Below are 12,602 nucleotides of genomic sequence, written 5' to 3' on the forward strand. Positions count from 1 at the left end.
CCAGGGAGCTGCTCACATGGCGCAGCAGACCTCAAATGCCTCGCCCGCTGCTCTGCTCAGCAGTGCACTTCGGTCAGTCTGCCTGTTCTGCTCCCCACTCTGTCTCTGGTGAATCCTCTCCCCCCCTTGCATCTCTGGCCTGTACCCCAGCTCTTTTATGCATGAATAAAAAAATAAATAAATACCGTCTTGGCCAGAAGATGGCGCAGGTCTTCCATGTCCCTGATCCCTGTGGCATTAGAAGAAAATCTTGTTGGAAAGAAATTGGTTAAGTCCCGAAGAGGCCCCCACGCAAAACGGGGATGCGCAACAAGAAACTGGAAGGAATTTTTAATAATCCGTGGTGTTGGGTTTCCTGTCTCCATGCAAATCACTCTTTAGGAAAAGACTAGTAGATTTAGGGTCGATCCTCCGACCAAAATTGGCGCCAGCCCTTAGGCGAGGGTGAGGCTCCGGGATTTAGGAGCAGCGGCGGGAAAAGGAAAGGAGCCTCGTACCAGGGCCGGCGAGACCGATGCTGCAGACCCCGCCTGTGACTCTCACCTCCCTTCGCTTCTAGTCCTGGGTCGGGGGAAGATGTATCTCCCCTTTCAGGGGGATAAACAGGGTGAGTGTTCTTGCGCCAGCTTTTTCTCAAGTTCCTTTCATGAAAAGAATCAGTATGCCAAGGTGGCATGTTTCTGGGAGGCATATCCTGCTCCCTTACAGGCAGATGGGTGGGCGGAGGGGGGTGCACAGACTGTGGCCTGCTGGCATGTTCTTCCCCTCTCCGTATTTCTCATGGAAGCCTCCCAGCTGGGCGAGCTGGAGATTCCTGCTCAGAAGCCGGCCCTCTTGGACACACGTTTGTACCTGGGGAGATGTGGAGATGTCCCCATGGTGAGCCCAGTAATCACCTTGTAACATGGGAGGCGACTGAAAAAGAGGCAGGGGAGGTAGGACAGTAGGGTCCTTGTAGCTCAGGCAACGTTTTTCAGGCAGATCAGTTTTAGAACAAATACACAAGGCGGCTGAGACTCTGGAAAGCAAGTCCCCTAAAACTACTCAAGAACCTGATTGCAGGTCAGGGATTTTCCTCTCCCTCCCGCAGCTCTCTGTGGGGGGCATTTGCAGAGAGGACTCAGCAGGCGCTGTCCAAGGCCTGGGGGCAGGCACTGTGGTTGTCACAGACAAGTGTGATCCAAGTCTCTGTTCTCTTTGCCTTCCTATCTGGCTCCCTCCACCTCATGGAAATCTTGGCTGAATTCCTTAGGCTTAATCTGTCAGCCTCAAAAATAATGGACCATTTTATCACCCGTGGACACCCTCATCAGGATGCTAATCTCTGTACTCCTTTTTGGAAGGAACATTGAGCACCTCTCTACTCAACTCCATTCACACAATCACAGCAAAATTCCAAGTCAGACTAAACACACCAGGCAGCTGTAACTTTTTTAAAAAAGATTTGGTTTTATTTACACAAGAGCTGGGGTACAGGCCAGAGGCACAAGAGGGTGAGAGGATTCACCAGAGACAGAGCAGGGAGCAGAACTGGCAGACTGACTGAAATACACTGCTGAGGGGAGCAGCAGGCAGGACAGGAGAGGTCTGCCTCACCATGTGGGAGCCTCCCTGGCCGGCCGGAATGGAACCAGCACTGCGGAGGCTGCGGACAGCTTCACAGCGCGGCGCTCCACCCGCTGTGCCACCAGTAAGGCCCATCCTCAACAGAGTTTTCTGCTTCCCCCTAGGAGATGACTGTTGTAGATTAGTAGATGGTTTTACTAATGAATTAATTCTCATCAAATTCTCATTTTAGTTAGGTTAACAGTGAGTCTGAAAATATGAGTTATCACAATAGTTTTTTTCTAATTTACATAATAGTGCTGGTTTTTGACGGATGGTCTATACAATATCTCCAAGATCCAGGAATATCTTATAGTTCTGTCTGCCTCAGTATCTTATGGGCACTCTCCATTTTATCCAGCGGCTGAATTAAGGGGTGGGGGGAGATCCAAGTAGCAGACATCTCTTGTCCCCATATCCAAAGGAGAGTGCCACACACAAGAATTGGCCCATATGACCAACTACAGGGCATGATGCCAGGGATGGGATCCACCTAGATGCCCCATTTCCAGGACCCACCCCTAGGCCCAGTGCTAAGTGGTCCCACAGGGCTTAAAGGTCAATTGGAAAATAAGTGGCAAACTACCCTCTGCTCTTTTACTAGTTATCAATGATGTGTAAAGCTACTGCTTTGTCCTTCATTTGGGACTGTCTGATCAAACCAACAAGTAGGAATTTGTAGAGATGAGGCAGGATGTGAAAACACCATGAATTGGGACTATATCTCATTAAAAAGCTTTTTACACAGCAAAAGAAAATATCAACACATGCACAATAAAGACAGCCTACTGAATGGGAGAGGATATTTCTACAGCATACATTTGTCAAAGAGTTAATATTCAAGGTATGTAAATAATTCTTACAACTCAACTGTAACTTTTTTTAATGGACAGAAGATCTGAATAGATAATTTTCCAATGAGGACACACAGATGGCCACCAGGAACATGAGAAAATTCTCATCATCCCTTATTATTAGGGAACTACAAATCAAAACCACAATCAGATATCATCTCAGACTTGTGACACTGACTTACATAAAAAAGACTAGTAACAGGGCCTCCCTGGTGGTGCAAGGGGTTAAGACACAACCTATGAGGCAATCCACAGCCACTGCAGCATGAATTCTATCCCCGGCCAGGGAGCTACCCACATGACACAGCAGACCTCTCCTGCCTCACCTGCTGCTCTCCTCAGCAGTGTACTTCAGTCAATCTACCTGTTCTGCTCCCCCACTCTGTCTCTGGTGACTCCTCTTACCATCCCCTCACCTCTGGCCTGTACCCCAGTTATTGTATGCATAAATAAATAAATCTTAAAAAAAAAGACTAGTGCCAATGAGTGCAGATAAGAATGTAGAGAAAAAGGAACCTCAAACACTGTTGGTAGGAAGGTAACATGGTATGACCAAGTGTGTAACGTTCTCAAAAAATTAAAGAGAAAACCACATAATAGAGCAATCCCACTTCCAGATATATATTTTAAAAGGTGAATGTATTAACTTGCAAGAGTTAGCTGATGCACCACAGTATTTGTTGTATCATTGTTTACAGTTGCTAAGATATGGAAACAACCCACTGACCGAATTGTGGACAAAGTGATGTATACATACAATAGAGTACTATTCAGCTATAAAAGGGGGATGAGATTTTGCTATTTGCAGCAAGTGGAAGGAACTGAAGGAAATTAATAAGGAGACAAAACAAATTAACGAACAAAACAAAATAAAAATAAGCCAATGGATGTCAACAGAACTGAAGTTATGAGAGGGGAACAGAGTGCACGTGGAGAGTGGCTGGGAGTAAGGGTGGAGGTGTCCAGTCAATGATGACTGATGTTTCCTATTGTTAAATAATTTAAAAATAAAGGAGAAAAGGTTCCAAATTACATAACCATTAACTGATGCTGTAAAAAGTAGATAAATTCATAGACGTAGTAATGAAGACTGAGATGTTGCCTATTGTTAAGAAACAGTTGAGTTTTTTAAATATTTCTCTAGTGTATAATGAGAAAACTGTAGCCAATACAATAACACTATATGTTGCAAATAACAAATGATTACTTCTAAGTAATTAAGAAGAGGTTCTTGGGGCCTCCCCGGTGGCACAGTGGTTGAGCGCTGGGTTGCGAAGCTGCCGGCGACCTCTGCGGCGCCGGTTCGATCCCCGGCTGCTCCCCGGCCACCTGAGGAGGGACCCACATGGCGCGCAGACCTCTCCTGCCGCCCGCTGCTCCCCTCAGCAGTGTACTTCGGTCCCTCTGCCTGCTCTGCTCCCCGCTCTGGCTCTGGTGAATTCTCTCACCCTCCCGCACTTCTCACTGTACCTAGTGTGCTTGTATAAATAAATAAATCTTAAAAAATAAAATAAAATAAATCTTTAAAAAAAATAAAATACAATACAATAATACCTAGAGTTTTTTTTTTTTTTTTTTTTTTTTGGGTGGTAATACCTAGAGTTTTTATACCATCCACTGATTTATGCTTCCAATACAAAGGGAAGAATGACATCAAATGATTCAGAAATAAACTTTGTATCTTATTAAAATAGCAATCTTTGGGGCCTCCCCGGTGGTGCAGCGGTTGAGCGCTGGGTTGCAAAGCTGCCCGCGGCCTCTGCAATGCCAGTTCCATCCCCGGCTGCTCCCCGGCTACCGGGGAGGGTCCCACATGGCGCGCAGACCTCTCCTGCCGCCCGCTGCTCCCCTCAGCAGTGTACTTCGGTCCTTCTGCCTGCTCTGCTCCCCGCTCTGGCTCTGGTGAATTCTCTCACCCTCCTGCGCTTCTGACTATACCCAGTGCTTGTATAAATAAATAAATAAATAAATAAATAAATAAATAGATCTTTAAAAAAAATAAAATAAAATAGCAATCTTTAATAAAATATTAAAGAGAGTTTAACTTTTTTTTAACAATTAATGGCCCAGACTGCTAAAGTCACTTAAGATTAGTCATAAAAGCTAGGTTTCTACACTCAAAAATTACATATTACTTTCTTTTAAAATAAAGCAGGAATTTGAACTTCTTATCTATAATTTAACCTGTTTGATACTTATAAAATTTTCCTACACATATTTCTGCAAATACTAATTTTTTTAAAAGATTTATTTATTTATTTATACAAGAACCGGGGTACAGGCCAGATGCATGGGAGAGTGAGAAGATTCACCAGAGACAAAGCGGGGAACAGAACAGGCAGACTGAGGAAATATATTGCTGAGGGAAGCAGCGGGCGAGACAGGAGAGGTCTGCTGCGCCATGTGGGACCCTCTCCTGCTGGCCGGGATCGAACTGGCACTGCAGAGGCGGGGGACAGTATAAAGGCAGGACTGGGCACAGTGCAAGATTTTCTGATCCAGCAGACCGGGTAAAGGAGGAGTCAGAGTCCTCAGTAGTTTTTTGCAGGCTTTCATTGGGATTTACCCGGTACACGGCAGGCAGGGGTGCTGGGGGGCCGGGAGGCTGGCAGGCCTCCCAGCCCTCAGCAAGGCTTCACTCTATCTCTGGGCTCTCCGGCGTTCTCTCTGCTTCTCTGCTCTTGGCTTCTCTTTCAGCTTCTCCTCGGCTTCTGCTGGCGTCCCCATGACGCCGCCCTTAAAAAGCACAGTGTCAGCCCAGGTGAATTTCATCTACCTATGCCCACACCCTATTCCAGATGCCCACCATCAGGCATGCATTCAGGACCGCAGGGTTCTGTCATCTATCCTGATGGCGGGAGGGCAGAAAAGCCTGACGTTTTTCTTTACCCTATAGACAGCTTCACAGCGCAGCGCTCAACCACCTGTGCCACCAGGAGAGGCCCTAATTTTTGTTTTTTAAACAATCTAGTAACTAGCACATAAGCTTAATGGGATTTAAGACAAACTCTAAGCTACTTCCTGATATAGTCCTATCATGGTGTCATTGATGTTGAAAACATCTTAACTAATTTCCTATCTAAAATAGTAAATCCAAAGTATAATTTTTGTCATTGTTAGATTTCTAAGAAATAGCATTTTTTATTTTTATTTATTTTTTCAAAACTTTTTTTTGGGCCTCCCCGGTGGCGCAGCGGTTGAGCGCTGGGTTGCGAAGCTGCCCGCGGCCTCTGCGGCGCCGGTTCGATCCCCGGCTGCTCCCCGGCCACCGGAGGAGGATCCCACATGGTGCGCAGACCTCTCCTGCCGCCCGCTGCTCCCCTCAGCAGTGTACTTCGGTCCTTCTGCCTGCTCTGCTCCCCACTCTGGCTCTGGTGAATTCTCTCACCCTCCCACGCTTCTGACTGTACCCAGTGCATGTATAAACAAAAAAAACAAACAAACAAACAAACAAATAAAATAAATAAATAAATAAAACATGCCTCTATAAAAAAAATAAAATAAAATAAAATAAAACTTTTTTTTAAAAAGATTTATTTATTTATTTATACAAGCACCGGGTACAGTCAGAAGCGTGGGAGGGTGAGAGAATTCACCAGAACCAGAGCGGGGAACAGAACGGGCAGACCGATGAAATACACTGCTGAGGGGAGCAGCGGGCACAGCAGGAGAGGTCTGCTGTGTCATGTGGGACCCTAACTGGCAGCCAGGGATCGAACTGGCACTGAAGAGGCTGCGGGCAGCTTCGCAGCCCAGAGCTCAACCGCTGCGCCTCCAGGGGAGGCCCTTAAAAAGATTTATTTATTTATTTATTTGTTTGTTTGTTTGTTTGTTTGTTTGTTTATTTATACAAGAACCGGGGTACAGGCCAGAGGTGGGGAGAGTGGTGAGAGGAATCACCAGAGACAGAGTGGGGAACAGAACAGTCGGATCCACTGAAATACACTGCTGTGGGGAGCAGCGGGAGAGACAGGAGACTTCTGCTGCACCATGTGGGTAGCTCCCTGGCTGGCAATTATGGTTTTCCTGTTAAAGTACAAAATATAAACACTACAGATCACAAAAAAGTGTATTCTACAGATCACGTATTTGACATTCTCCTCTTTCGAGTTTTTCGTTGTTTTAAATTTTCCAGAAGAAAATAAGGTAGAGAGGGAAGCATGATGCCAAGTAATTAGGACTGACCACTCTGTGACCTCACTGACCTCTGCATGACCCCAAGTAATTAAGATTGACCTCTCTGTGAACTCACTGACCTCTGCATGACCCCAGTGACTAGGAAAACCCAAATCTGAATTCACTGAAGTCTACACCAAGCTCACTGACCTCTTCATGAACTTACTGACCTCTGCATGACCCCAAGTAATCAGAGTTGACCCCTCGGTGAACTCACTGACCTCTTCATGACCCCAAGTAATTAGATTTGACCTCTTGGTGAACTCACTGGCCTCTTCATGAGCCCTAGTGCTTAGGAGAACCCAGCTGTGTAAACTCGTATACAATATTTTCTCAGAAGTATTTTTTTCATCTCCAGTTGTTTTATTTTCCCTATAACCTGAATACAATGACCTCAACACTATTTAAGTCTCACTGTAGGTTCCTTTTTTTAATTATTTTTAAAAAAGATTTATTTATTTATTTATTTATACAAGCACTGGGTACAGTCAAAAGTGCGGGAGAGTGAGAGGACTCACCAGAGACAGAGCTGGGAACAGAACAGGCAGACTGACGAAGTACACTGCTGAGGGGAGCAGCGGGAACGGCAGGAGAGGTCTGTGCACCATGTGGGACCCTCGCCCGGTGGCTGGGATCGAACCCGCGCTGCAGAGGCTGCGGGGAGCTTCACAGCCCAGCGTTCAACCGCTGCACCACCAGGGAAGGCCCTCTTTTTTTTTTTTTAAAAAAAAAGATTTATTTATTTATGCATACAAGAGCTGGGGTACAGGCCAGAGGTGGGGGGTGGTGAGAAGATTCACCAGAGACAGAGTGGGGAGCAGAACAGGCAGACTGACTGAAACACACTGCTGAGGGGAGCAGCGGGGAGACAGGAGAGGTCTGCCGCGCCATGTGGGCATCTCTGCAGCCGGCGGGGATCGAACCTGCGCTGCAGAGGCTGCGAACGGCCTCACAGCGCTGTGCTCAACCCGCTGCGCCACCAGGGAGGCCCTCGCTATGGGTTCACCATAAACTGCTGCAGTATTTGTGAGGATGCACATTCTAGTAACCGGGGAACTGAGCGTGGACATTATCCCAACACACGCTCAATGTCGCTGTGACCGCGGGGGCCTGGGGCCGGGGCGGACACGGGACTGGCCACCAGGGCGCTGGGCAGCGGGCACCCGCCCCCTCGGCGAGCCCCGCGGTCTGGGGACCCCTAGGAGGCCCCGCGAGGCTGTGGCGCCTGCTCAGCGCGGGGCGAGGCGGGTCGGGGGCGCCCGTCGGCGTTAGGGCGACTGAGCGGGCCGGGCCGCGGGGCTCCCTCCGGGCACCGAGGCGCCGCCCGCGCAGCCCTGGCTTTCTCCGCCAGCCGCGCCCGTGCCCGCGACCTCCCGCGGCGTCCGCGCGGGCCCCGGCTGTGGGCGCGGGGTCACGTCGGGGCCCCGAGCAGCGAGCACAGCGGCCGCGGGAGCCGCCCGCCCCCTCGTTGGGCGCCCCGACCTCAGCCCTGCCCGGACCCCGCGGGCCTCCGTCCCTCCCGGCCGCTCCCCCTGCGGCGCCACCAGGGGGCGCTGCGCTCCCGCGCTCGGCGCGCCCGCCGCTCCTTCCGCGGCCCCGTCCCGCCGCGCCCTTGGCCGCGCGGCGATGGGGTCCGCCGTGTGGAGGCCCCGGCGGGGGCCTCGGGGGCCGGCCGGTGCGACGGCGGGGCTGAGCGAGGAGAAGCTGCACGGCCAGAGCAGGCGCGGGAGGAGCTGCGGGCGCGGCCCGGGGCTGGGGCTCCGAGGGGCGATGCTCCGCCTGTACCCCGGCTCTTGCGCGCATAAATAAATCTTAAAAAAAAAAAAAAGGAATGAGGCCCACGGAGGCCGGATCCACCCGCGCCCCACCCCGGGGAGCTGCAAGAGAACATGGGCCCGAAGCCCCCTCACAACCCGGGAAGTGTGTGCAAAGTGTGTGCGTGTGTGTGGAAGTGTTAGTAAGCAATCTAACAAGCCAGGAATGAGAACGATGTTAGCAATGTGCTGGCCTTAGCTACACTCTAATTGTATACAAATGGAATGGATTGACACATGACACATTATTTGCATAATAAAATTTAATTTCAAAAACAAACATTCAAGTCATCCTGAATGAACAAGTATTTCTAGGGCTACAAATCTGGATGCTGTTCCCGGCTTCCTTACTGTAAAAGTTTCAGAATCAAACATAAAACTGAATGCAATGAAACAACACAAGATTATGTAACTTTGGGCAGTTACGATTACTGGTTTTACGGAGAGCTAGGAATTCAAAAAGCTTTATGTTAAGAAAAGCTGATTCAGGGGCCTCCCTGGTGGCACAAGGGGCTAAGTCTCAGCACTGTGAGGCTATCTGCGTGTTCAGACTCCCTGCTGGGCTCTAGCCTTGCCAGTGCCTGGCTAAGAACTGTAATTGCAGGCTCCCTGCTGAGCCATGTGGGTGTCACCTCCTGCTGAGCACTGAAATTGCCAGGTCTCTGCTTGGGTCTGCAGATGCAGATTCCCTGCTGAGCCCTAAAGCTGCTGGCGCCCTGCTGGGCTAGTGGTGCCGGCTCCAGCTGGGACCCAGACTTACAGTCCCTCTCTCGGTTCTCTAGGTGTTGGTTCCCTACTGAGCCCTATAGGTGCAGGCTTCCAGCTGGGCCCATTCTTGTCCAGCTCCCTTCTGGGCCCTAATGGTGGGGGTCCTATACTAGGTGCCAGCTCCCCGCTGGGCTCTATCAGTATCGGCTCCCAGCTGGACACCACAGATGGCAGCTCCCTGCTGTGCCCTCAGATGCTGACTCCCTGCCAGCACAGACTCTGCTTGGCCTTTAGTTGCCGATGTTGGGCACTGTAATTTTGCGCTACCTGCTGGGTTCTATAGGGTTCGGATTCCTCCTGGGCCTGTAGTTGTAGGCTCCCTGCTATGCGCTTTGTGTGCCAGCTCCCTACTGGAACTCAGAGTTGCCTGCTCCCTGCTAGCCCACATGGCACAGCAGATTTCTCCTGTCTCACCAGCTGCTCCCCTTAGCAGTGTATTTCAGTGGCTCCATTTGTTCTGCTCCCCCCCACTCTCTAGTGAATCCTCTCACCCTCAGCACTTCTGCACTACACCCCAACTCTTGTATGCAGAAACAAACAAAATAAATTAATAAAAAAAAGCTGATTCATGATTTTGGGACAAAAGAATCCAGTTTTATTTTTTTAAAGATTTATTTATTTATGCATACAAGAGGTGGGGTGTAGGCCAGAAGTGTGGGGGTGAGAGGACTCACCAGAGACAGAGCGGGGAGCAGAACAGATGGATCCACTGAAATACACTGCTGAGGGAAGCAGCGGGCGAGAGAGGAGAGGTCTGCTATGCCATGTGGGTCACCTCCCTGGCCAGGGATCGAACTCATGTTGCAGTGGCTGCAGATAGCTTCATAGTGCTGAAACTTAACCCCTTGTGCCGCCAGGGAGGCCCCCGGATCCAGTTTTAGATAAAAGTATGAAAGATGCGAAGTGAAACAACTTATGTACAGCTTGAATTGGACTGGACGCAATGCCATTTGTATTGAAGGCACTTTTTTTTTCCTAGAAGATATTCATGCAGCAAGGCATCTAATGCCAAGCTATTTCAAAATCAGCTTCAAAGCCTTTCATTTCCTTTTTCATGTGTAAGAAGACCCCTGAATTCCTTGTGTGGTTCCCTGGGGAGTGGAAGGACAGTTTCTATGACAACACCAGCTCATCAATCAAGCCATAGAAGGGATGAGAGGATGGGTCTTCCCTGATTTCCAGCTTGGAAGTCTCACCTAGATTGTTTTCTTTTCTTTTTTTTTTTTTTAAAGATCCATCTATTTATTTATACAAGCACTGGGTACAGTCAGAAGCGCGGGAGGGTGAGAGAATTCACCAGAGCCAGAGCGGGGAGCAGAGCAGGCAGAAGGACCGATGTACACTGCTGAGGGAGCAGCGGGCTGCAGGAGAGGTCTGTGCTCCAGGTGGGACCCTTGCTGGTGGCCGGGGAGTAGCCGGGGATCGAACCGGCGCTGCAGAGGCTGCGGGCAGCTTCGCAACCCAGCGGTCATCTGCTGCGCCACTGGGGAGGCCCACCTAGATTGTTTTCAACCAAGCTGAGAGAGGAATGGAAGGTGAGGATCATAGCTAAAAGCAGATAAAGCAACAGAGCCGGGTCTGGAATCTTGGTCTGTCAAGTTTTCGGGACATTGCTGACTTCCTCACCCCGACTGACCTCTTAGGAAAACAGACTTACTGAGATTTAATTAACCTATCATATAATGTACCCATTTAGAGTGTACAACTCCGTGGTTTTTAGTATATTTACAGAGTTCTGAAATCTAATTTTAGGACACTTTGATTATCCAGGGGAAAAAAAAAAAAAAACCCATGCTTGTCAGCAGGCACTTCCACTTCCTGCTAATTCCCCAGCCAACCATGACCCCACTTTCTGACTGTGTGGGTGGCCTGTTCTGGACATTTACCATCAATGGAATTACACACTGTGTGGTCATGTTTCAAGGCTCATCTGTTGTAAGATGAATAAGCAATTTATTCCTTTTTCAAAAAAGATTTATTGGGCCTCCCTGGTGGCGCAGGGGATAGAAGACAATGCTATCAAGCTACCAGCCACTGCAGCAAGAGTTCGATCCCCAGCTGGCCAGGGAGCAACCCACATGGAGAAGCAGAACTCTCCTGTTTTGCCCACTGCTCCCCTCAGCAGTGTATTTTAGTCAACCCGCCTGTTCTGCTCCCCACTCTGTCTCTGGTGAATCCTCTCACCCCCCACATCTCTGGCTTACACCCCAGTTCTTATATGCATAAATAAGTATTTTTTAAAGATTTATTTATTTATGCATACAAGAGCTGGGGTGTAGGCCAGAGGCACAGGGGATGAGATGATACTCCAGAGACAGAGTGGGGAGCAGAACAAGAGGACTGACTGAAATACACTGCTGAGGAGAGCAGCAGGCGGACAGGAGAGGTCTATCCGTCATGTGGGTAGCTCTCTTGCCAGACCCGGATCAAACTCATGCTGCTGTGGGTGCTGATAGCTTGATAGTGCTGAGACTTAACCCCGTGCGCCACCAGGGAGGCCCAATTTATTCCCTTTTATGACCAATAATATTCTACTGGATGCGTGGACCACATTTGTTTATCCATCAATGAATTGGTGACCATTTGGGCAGTTTTTACTGTTTGGCTGTTGTGAATCATGCTGCTGTGAACATTTGTGCTCAAGTTTCTATGTGGACATGTTTTCAGTTCTCTACAGTGTATTCCGAGGAGTGGAATTGCTGGATTGCAAGGTAAATCCACATTTATTTATTTATTTTTTGTGGGACCCTCGCGGGAGGCCGGGGAACAAACCGGCGCTGCAGAGGCTGCGGGCAGCCTCGCAGCCCAGCGCTCAACCGCTGCGCCACCAGGGGAGACCCCAACTCCACATTTATTTAGCCACCTAAGATGCTGCATCGCCTAGGTGCTAGGAATATAGCAATCAGCAAAAAGGCAGGTCAAATGGAGAGGGACATGTGGAGAGAAAAAATAAGTGTGGGGCAGCCTCATGGAGGTGACATTTGTGCAAAGACGTGGAGGACATTAAGCAGTGAACCAGGGAGATAATCCGGGGAGAGACATTCAAGGTGGAGGGAAGAGGGTGCAAAATAGGGATGAATGAAACGAACTCATTTGCGGAACATCAGGTTGGCCAGCGTGAGGTAAAGGAGAGGCGCCTTGTGCAGGGAAATTAGGGCAGATTGTTTGGGGTCAGTTGGGGCATCGTGAACACGCAGCGGCCACAACCGGTGTCCCGCCAGTAGGGGAAGTCCCGGCCCAGGCCCTGAGACCAGCCTGCTGAGCCGGGTCCCCGGGATCCCACCGTCCAGCCTGCCTACCCACTACACTTCCCAAATGCCTCCAGCCCAGCTCCTGATCCCAGTCCCGGCCCGACCCAGGCCTGGCCTCACCTGGGCAGTATCCC

This window comes from Talpa occidentalis, unplaced genomic scaffold (assembly GCF_014898055.3).
Source record: "Talpa occidentalis isolate TD23 unplaced genomic scaffold, MPIMG_talOcc4v2.1 talOcc4.12, whole genome shotgun sequence".
NCBI lineage: Eukaryota > Metazoa > Chordata > Mammalia > Eulipotyphla > Talpidae > Talpa > Talpa occidentalis.